The sequence below is a fragment of the Triticum dicoccoides genome, chromosome 6A (genome assembly GCF_002162155.2).
Source record: "Triticum dicoccoides isolate Atlit2015 ecotype Zavitan chromosome 6A, WEW_v2.0, whole genome shotgun sequence".
Classification (NCBI taxonomy): domain Eukaryota; kingdom Viridiplantae; phylum Streptophyta; class Magnoliopsida; order Poales; family Poaceae; genus Triticum; species Triticum dicoccoides.
The window spans coordinates 44,300,068-44,308,408 of NC_041390.1; the positions used below are offsets into that span (position 1 = coordinate 44,300,068).

The following is an 8,341-nucleotide window of genomic DNA, read 5'->3' on the forward strand; positions in this document are numbered from 1 at the left end:
AGAGCCTGTTCTTATCAACTGATGCTGAAAAGAATCAAATTGACATGGAGGAAGCAGGAAAGGGTCTTGACTGGGTTCATTCAAAGGAAAAATACAAGGAATATTTAAAGCAGCTCCCAGACCTAAGCTCCAGCAAGAGCAAGACAGCATCCACGGCAAACCCTCACGTGGTTCAGAAGCGTAAAGCAGTTTCAATTAAGAAGAATCTGCAGTTGCCTCAAACCAAGGAGAAGATGGTGAGTGCAGATGCTGGAGTAAATATGGTCAAGGAAGCTGTGCTTCAAACTGATATGCCAACAGTAGTGAGCAGAGAGCCAACCAATGTCAGAGAAGTTCAACAGATCAAGGGGAAGACTCCCCTTTCAACAGTCCCACCAAAACCACCTAAGCAGAAGATTGTCAAGTTTGCCAGGGGCGCAAAGGGGGAACAGGCCACAAAAGATTTGGGGTTCAGAGACGAGAGAGAGCTGCGAGCCGCAGCCATTGATGCAGGGGTGCCAAGTTCTGCCAGGTTGCTGCCAACTCGGACTGGAAAGATGCCAACTACAGATACCAGTGTGCCAACTGATGTGTCAGTTAGCAGCATGGTCACAGTCAAAACCACCACAGCTGGCCAGGAAGGCACCACTGCAACTGCAAGTCCCAAGGTGCCTACTGATAGAGATGCTTCAATGCCAAACACAAAAGGAGGTCATCCAACTATCAAAGTGCCATCCCCAAGAGCTGTCTTTCAGCAACCATTAACACAATAGGAGGTGTTCGACATTATAAGTAGGTGCAAGCCTCCAAGGCCGCCAACTACAACACTATTGTGAACCAAGTCAGTGAATGATGCACCCGTGTTTGTGCCGCAAGGAGATGCCCTAGTCCTTGAACCCTTACAAAGATCAAACTCTTATCATGGTGACGGGTTCTGCGATGCACCATCTTTTGACCTCGGCATAGATGGTGATGCTCCAGCACCTGCTCCAGCAGCAGAAACAGCGGAAGCCAGTGTGATCAGCATCGATGAGTGTGAGTTAGACCCATCAGCTGTGAATGAAGGATGTGATGCTGCTGATGCTGGCAAGGCAATAGCTCAAGAACTAGATGTTGGTTCACCAGAGAATTTCCACACCCCGATATGCGCAGAACCAGAACTTGGCACGAGCAGTTCTTCGGGGCCACCTCTTGCACGAAGACAGAGGAGGGTAAGAAGGCCCGCAACATCTCAAAGGTCTCCATTCATCGACTACAACAAGAACAAGACTTTCAGCACCAATGAGGTAGTGAACAAGCTTTACGCTGCCCTCTTGTATTGGGTCAGGCATCACAAAGGAGCAGATGATGGAGCTACCAGGTAAACTAACTCCCCACAGCCTACATACATATCTTTTTCAGTTGCATAGTACCAGCCACTTAGTTGCACAGAAAGCATAGTATGTTGCACAGAACAGGGCTTTTAGTTGCACACTGTTCTTTTTTCATTTTCATGCACATTTTTTTGCTGCTGTGACCCTTCGAGCTAACTTGTCTTTTTATTGCTTTCAAAAAAATCAGCCCTGAGATAATCAGGTATGGTGCTTTCTACATTTCTTTAAAGGAGTTAGTTGATTCGATGAAGCCGGTTCAATGGTTGTCAAAAATTGTTATTGAGACTGGAATCTTACACATAATGGATAACTTACCAGAAGGGTCAAAGAAGGTTGTTATGCCACTGAGGTTTTCTGTAAGTTTTTCCAAAACCTTCTTTTTACCCTCATCTTTGTTCTGTAGCACTTTTTCGTTGACCATTTGAGGGAGGCCTTTCACCTACTAAGGAGTTTTGAGCCATGTTTTATAATCTCTGCAGATAAAATTACAGCAAGGGATCCACAATGTGAATGAGATGAACAAGAAGTTTGATTACAAGAACCGTTTTGACAAGAAAGACTTGGTGAGTGTTGTGCCCACATCATCAATCTTTTTTTAGTTGGCACCCACAGCATGTCCAGTTGCACATGACACATCTGTTAGTTGGTAGATACTTGTTGCAACCCGTTTTTAACTTGACCAAGTCTTTTACTGTTTTTCTTAGCTACATCTTATATTTGTGTCTGAAATCGTTCACGCTTGCAGGTCATGCTGCCAGTGCTCGAGTGCGCAGATGTAACCGATAAGGACGGAGGGAGGCATTATTGGGTCTTTAGTGTCAACTTGAGGGACGGACGCTTCGAAGTTCTTGATTCAAGCAGGACGCTGGACAACATTGAGCTGATGAACAACGCCTCTACCATTGCGGGGGAAGTACGCCAACTATGGAGGAAGCATTACCGAAAGTTCAGCATCGAGCACTTCCAGATTATTGACATTGACGTACCAAAGTAGCTTGGCAAGTAAGACAATAAGCATTTCATTCCTTCTCAATCAAATACAATCATTTTGTAGTTTTTAAATTTTTCTACATGTGCAATCTTTAGTATTTTTTAGACACAGTACTAGTCTTCAATCTGTTTTATCATTTTTATGAGTTTCTAATGGATTATCTAGCTAGTTGCAGAGTGGCGCATAAGTAGTTGCACAGTGGCACATAATGAGTTGCAGTAGAACATAAGCAGTTGCACAGTAGGACATAAGTAGTTGACCCAATTATTTGGTTTTAATTTTATGTGACAATTTTTTTTGCCCATTTTTTGCAGTAATGAGTGTGGGTTGTTCGCACTGCTTAACGCCACCGAGTGGAATGGTAGCCAACTGCCCAACTACGACCCCAAGGAAGTACTCAACATCAGGAAGAAGCTGACGTATGATTGGGTCACCAGCGTGCACAACACCGCCCCATGGAGGAAGTTGCTGAGATACGATAAAGAGTAGGTCAGTACTATTTTTTTCTGCTCCATGGAGGAATTTGCTGGTTTGTACAATTTTATTAAGTAGATTTCGTAGTTGCACACTGCTAGTAATTGCGTTTGGAACTCAATATCATCACTTTTGTTGATACATTAGGAGCACTGTATATACAATTGTTCAACAACTAAATATTTAACCAGTTGCCAACAAAGGCACAAATAGCAACTTTTTTTTACACAGTGCATGAACTAATTCAAGCAGCATAAATTAGATAAAGAGGAATCATAGATGCTTAATGTGTCCACTTGGTCCCAACATTGCGAAAAAAGACATCATTATTTTCCTTTTTTGTTCCAAAGTTACAAATGAGGAAACAGAATCACAGGAACCTCTGTGGACACACACCAGCAGTGTTCTCTGTAGATTGGCACTGGCTGCATTTGTTTTTCTTCTTTGGGTGTAGCTCCAGCGCCGATTTGTATCGTCGACTCTTTGCCCTACCCTTTGTAGTAGACCTTGGAGGATCCCTGGGCACAAAATCATCCGAAGCTTGTGCAAGGGATGCAGCCTCCAACGGGGCAGTAGGACCGTCACAATCACCTGTGTAATAATCATATAAAAAGTTTAGTATTTTTATTATTGTGCAACCCGCACTGATGTTCTGTGCAACCACACAGTACATTTTGTGCAACTAACTGGTTGCTGTGTGCAAGTTAAGTTGAAAAAAACACCTGCAGTAGCACGGCCTGTCATGGTACTTGGATTGTAGTCGCCTATGGGCAGAACATGAAAAATAAGTTAGCTGTGTTATCTTGATGCTTGAACTAACACAGCGCATGCAACTAGGCAGCATGTTTCTGTTCAACTGGGCACTATGATATGTGCAACTAAAGTCACTCACCCTAGTTTTTGTTTTGGAGTCGGTGAAGGTACTAACCTGGGTTATGAGCCCCCTGAGTCCTGCCTGTCGGTCCATTGGGAGTAGCACAAAGGGCACTGCTAGTTGGGCCTGGCGGGGGAGGAGGTCTTTGAGGGTTGGCATCACCTATAGGCAGAACAGGACAAACAAGTCAGTTATGTTTATCTTTTTGATGCTTGAACTAACACAGCATGCGCAACTAGGTAGCCTGTTCGGTGCAACTGAGCACCATGATGTGTGCAATTGGAGTTACAGACCTAGTTTGATGGGGAGTTGGGGGCAGGTAATTACCTAGACGACGAGCCCCCTGAGTGCTGCCTGTAGGGCCATTGGGAGGAGCATGCGGGGGAGGAGGTGGCGGAGGATGCCGTGTACAGCCAGGAGGGGGTGGAGGTCCTTGAGGGTTGACATCACATATATGCATAACTGGAAAAATAAGTTAGCTGTGTTATCTTGATGCTTGAACTAACACAGCGTGCACAACTAGGCAGTATGTTCTGTCCAAGTGGCTACCATGGTGTGTGCAACTGGGCACAATGATGTGTGCAACTGAAGTTACACACCTAGTTAGATCAGGAGTTGGGGCAGGTAATTACCTGAATGATGAGCCCCCTGATTGCTGCCTGGAGGTGGAGGAGGTCCTCGAGGGTTGCCATCATCTGATGGCCCCGTTGCAGCAGTCGGTTTTTTCTTTTTCTTGGACTTGTTCAGGTGGCCGATCTCGGTACGTGCTGCACGCATATGCTTGTATACAATAGCTTGTGCTGGATCAGAACCACTCGCAAACTTTGCTAGTTTCCGAAAATCATATATCATGTTCCTCTCCCTTATCTGCTTCTTTGATTGAGGAGGCATTTCATCTGGTTGCTCATAACCAGTCCCTGGCGCACTAGGTACAGCAGTAGGTGTCCACCGTCTTAGCAGGTACCTTTCCGGTATGACATCAACGCCAACATGGGTGAACACCTTGAGGATGTGGCAACAGAGGATGCCGTCCTTGTCCATTTTATAACACTCACACAAATAGGAACCCTCCTCCACCCTTGCCTGCACCAAGTAGTTTCGAGAACCATATTTCGCAACAAATTCCTGGTTCGGTCTGAGCTCAAACGCATCAGCACCAACTTGGAATGCATTATAACGTCCAATCAACTCAAACTCTTCTCTAAACTTGCGGTAAAGGTCTCTAGTATAGGTTTTGTAAGCTTGCTTCTCTATTGGGAAGTTGGACCACAACTCAATCTCAAGGTGTTGTGTCCTGTAATCATTGCAGCCTTCCTTGGCAAGGATGTGGTTCTGTATTTTTTCATATTGCTTGACGAAGTTCAACATTGAGTTGTGTGGGTTCACATATCTTTTGAGGACGGCGTTGAACCCCTCACTACGCTGTGTAGACTGGAGGAAGGGAAAGAACCTGTGTTTGAAGTAGCACGGCACCCAAGTTGACCTGTATTCGTACAACTTCTCAAAGTGCGTGTGTGCCATAGCCTCATACTTCATCATTAACCCAGTCCAATTCTGCTCAAACTCGTCTATAGTGAAGCTGAAGTCAACACACTTGTTGAAATCATCAGAGAGTCCTGGATTCCGGCACAGCAACCAACCAACCTTTTCCTGAGCCTTTTTCATGATGTGCCATCGACAACAACGGTGCACGGTGGTTGGAAAGATGCTCTGTATTGACTGCCTCATCGCACCATCCTGATCGGTGATGAAGTTGTCAGGAGGTTTGCCATCCACAGCCTCTAGGAATGCTCCAAAGACCCAATCAAAGCTCGATGCCAACTCCTGCCTCACAAACGCGCAACCCAGCATGAAAGATTGGCCATGTCGGTTTATTCCTATGAAGGGCGCGAACGGCATATTGTACAAGTTGGTCATGTAGGTGGTGTCAAACGATATGCAATCGTGGTACGCCTCCGCATAAGCTTTTCGAGCTAAGCCGTCCACCCAAAATATGTTGACAACTCTGTCCTCTTCATCATATTTCACCTTATAGAAGAAGTCTGGATCGGTTTTTTGTATATCCTTGAAGTGCGCAATTGTCTCAATCAGATCACCCTCCTTTGTGTCATCTCTACGGAAACTTGTATAAAGATTTGTTATTGCCTTTGGTCCGAACGGCACCATCATCTCAGATCCATAGAACTCTGCCATTACATGCATCATCCGTCCTGCATAATACAAAAACAAACAGTATATCCTTTTTTTAGTTGCACAAATGTGCACATCCAGCTGCACAGTAATAGGACACGTGTTGGCACAGAAGATAATCACAGGAAATGGACACCTAGCTGCACCTTTTTAAAAACACTTTGCAGTTTTTGCATACAGGACATTGTGTATTTGCACAGTAAAAACAATCTAGTTGCACAAGAAGCACCAAAAGTGAAATATAGAAAGCATGGGAAGTTGGACAGCAGTTGCATAGTTAAGCCATTTTCAGTTGCACAGTAGTACCGTAACAGTTGCACACTGGACTGCCTAGAGGGAAACTTAATTCTTCAAGGGATATAGAAAAACACCACACCTGTAGTCAAGTTGCAGTTATACAAGATGCGCAGAAACTCCTTTTCATCAGGTGAGATGCCTTGGTGGGATCTCAAGTATTTGGACAATGAAGGTTTGTTCACGAGCGGATGATTGTGGTCATGAACAAAGTGCGTCACCTCCCATCGCCCATCTATCAGCTTCACCAACATTTTCGCCTTGCATTCAGTCTGCTTTATTGTCTCGCGTTTGCGCTTCTTCTTCTTCTTACTAGTACCAGCGTCCTCTTCAGCAAATATTGGAGGTTCTTCTTCCATCTCCTCATCACTGTTAACATATGTTGGATCTGGAATAGGGTCCAGGTAAGGAGGAGCCTCAGCTCCTCCATCATCAGCTTTGAGCTTCTTGAACTTGTTGCAGCAAAACTGTTGTTTTATCAATTCATTGGTGCGGTGTGTCCGTCTAGAGGTGTTCATCTTGATAGAGAAACCCATCCGTAGTGCGTAACTGTTGTAGTGATCCTTAGCAATTTGAAGGCTGTCAAACCTCATACCAACATAGGGTTCCATAGGTTGAGAACCAGCCTCATCCTCTCCTTCTACTTGCACAGCTCCGTCAACAGCCCGAGCTCCTAGCTCAGTCCTGGTTGGACCAGGAACATTTGCCTCGGTTCCTGTGTCATCAAGAGTATGGCTCTCTGACTGCAAAGACACCACTACAGGGGCACCACGGGCTGATGACTGGCCTGCCACATTGTCATGGCCCGTAGGGTTACCATCACGACTTGCCTGCGTCTAGTAAACAGATAGACCATTTTCTGTCCAGTTTCCTTGTTGTATGCTGGGTTGCTGCTGATCCATATCATGAGGAAGCTCATTGAGATCTGGAGGCAACTCATTGAGATCAAGCATTTTTTTCCTTGTTTTTGGATGCTGCCACACACTCCCTGCACATATAAAAAAAGAAGAAATTGATGTCATCAGTTGGTAACCACAGAAAAACTGTGTTTCAAACAACCTAAAAGCAACATGACCATAGCATAATCTTTTATTATAATAGTTATGATTTTTTTTGTTTGCACAGAGTTGTTATGTTAGTTGCACAGTTTGTAGTAAATAACTGGAAAGAGCATGACTTCTTTTTGCTACAGAGTTTTTCTTACCTTTTTCCTTTTTGTTTTGTTGCAATGATATGTAGGTTTCCGTTTCGCAAGGAGCTCTTTTCAGATTTTTCACATAATTGGATGCTACATTTGAGAAGGAAAATCCAGGTGAAAGAAGAAAGAAGAATTGGAGGACAGATTATAGTTAATATGGTTCTAGATCTTGTATATTTGAACATATTAATATGGTTTGCAATAGGTGTGGGACCAGAATATATGCGTGGGACAAGATTACGTGTGTGAATATGTTAATATGGTTTGTGGCTTCATTAGCCATGGACAAAAGTTCCTATGTTTTTCCTGTTGCACTACAGATTTCTGGTTTTCGCTAGAATAGACGTCTCAATTTCCAGGATTTCCACTTGGCCATCATACATATTCAGTTGGACATTCAATGCTTTTACTTGGCTAGAATAGATGTCTCAGCTGGCCAGGTTGCATTTTTTTCAATTTGTGGCCAACATGCATGTTCAGTTGGACAGTTAATGCATTCAGTTGGCTAGAATAGATGTCTTAGTTGCCTAGAATATATGTCTTAGTTGGTCATCAATTTTTGGCCAACATGCATGTTTAGTTGGCCAGAAAACATGTTTTTTATTTCCACATATACTACATTTTTTCCAAAGTGTTCACTCAGAAACATGTATTGCCAAATATATGTTTAGTTGGCAGGATACATGTTTAGTTGGCTAGGATACATGTTCAGTTGGCTGGGATGCATGTTCAGTTGCACATTTTATGAATTTTTCGTTGCACATGTTCAACAAAGCATTGGGCAGTCAATTTTTTGTTCATTTTGCAAACAATAACTAGAAGTTGGCTTTAATCATGTTTTAATTGGCCAGAGAACTCGTTTTTGTTGGCTTGTAACACATCCAGGTGGTAGTTTTTGGCATGTTTAACACATCCAGCATGTTTAACATCTGGTGTGATGTGCCAGATTCACCTCTTTTTTGAAGCAG

General features: G+C 43.7%; 1 pseudogene; it reads right to left on the reverse strand.

The window, feature by feature from the left end:
- Positions 1-3,187: 3,187 nt before the first annotated feature.
- On the reverse strand, positions 3,188-7,656 carry LOC119315607 (annotated as a pseudogene).
- Positions 7,657-8,341: the final 685 nt, after the last annotated feature.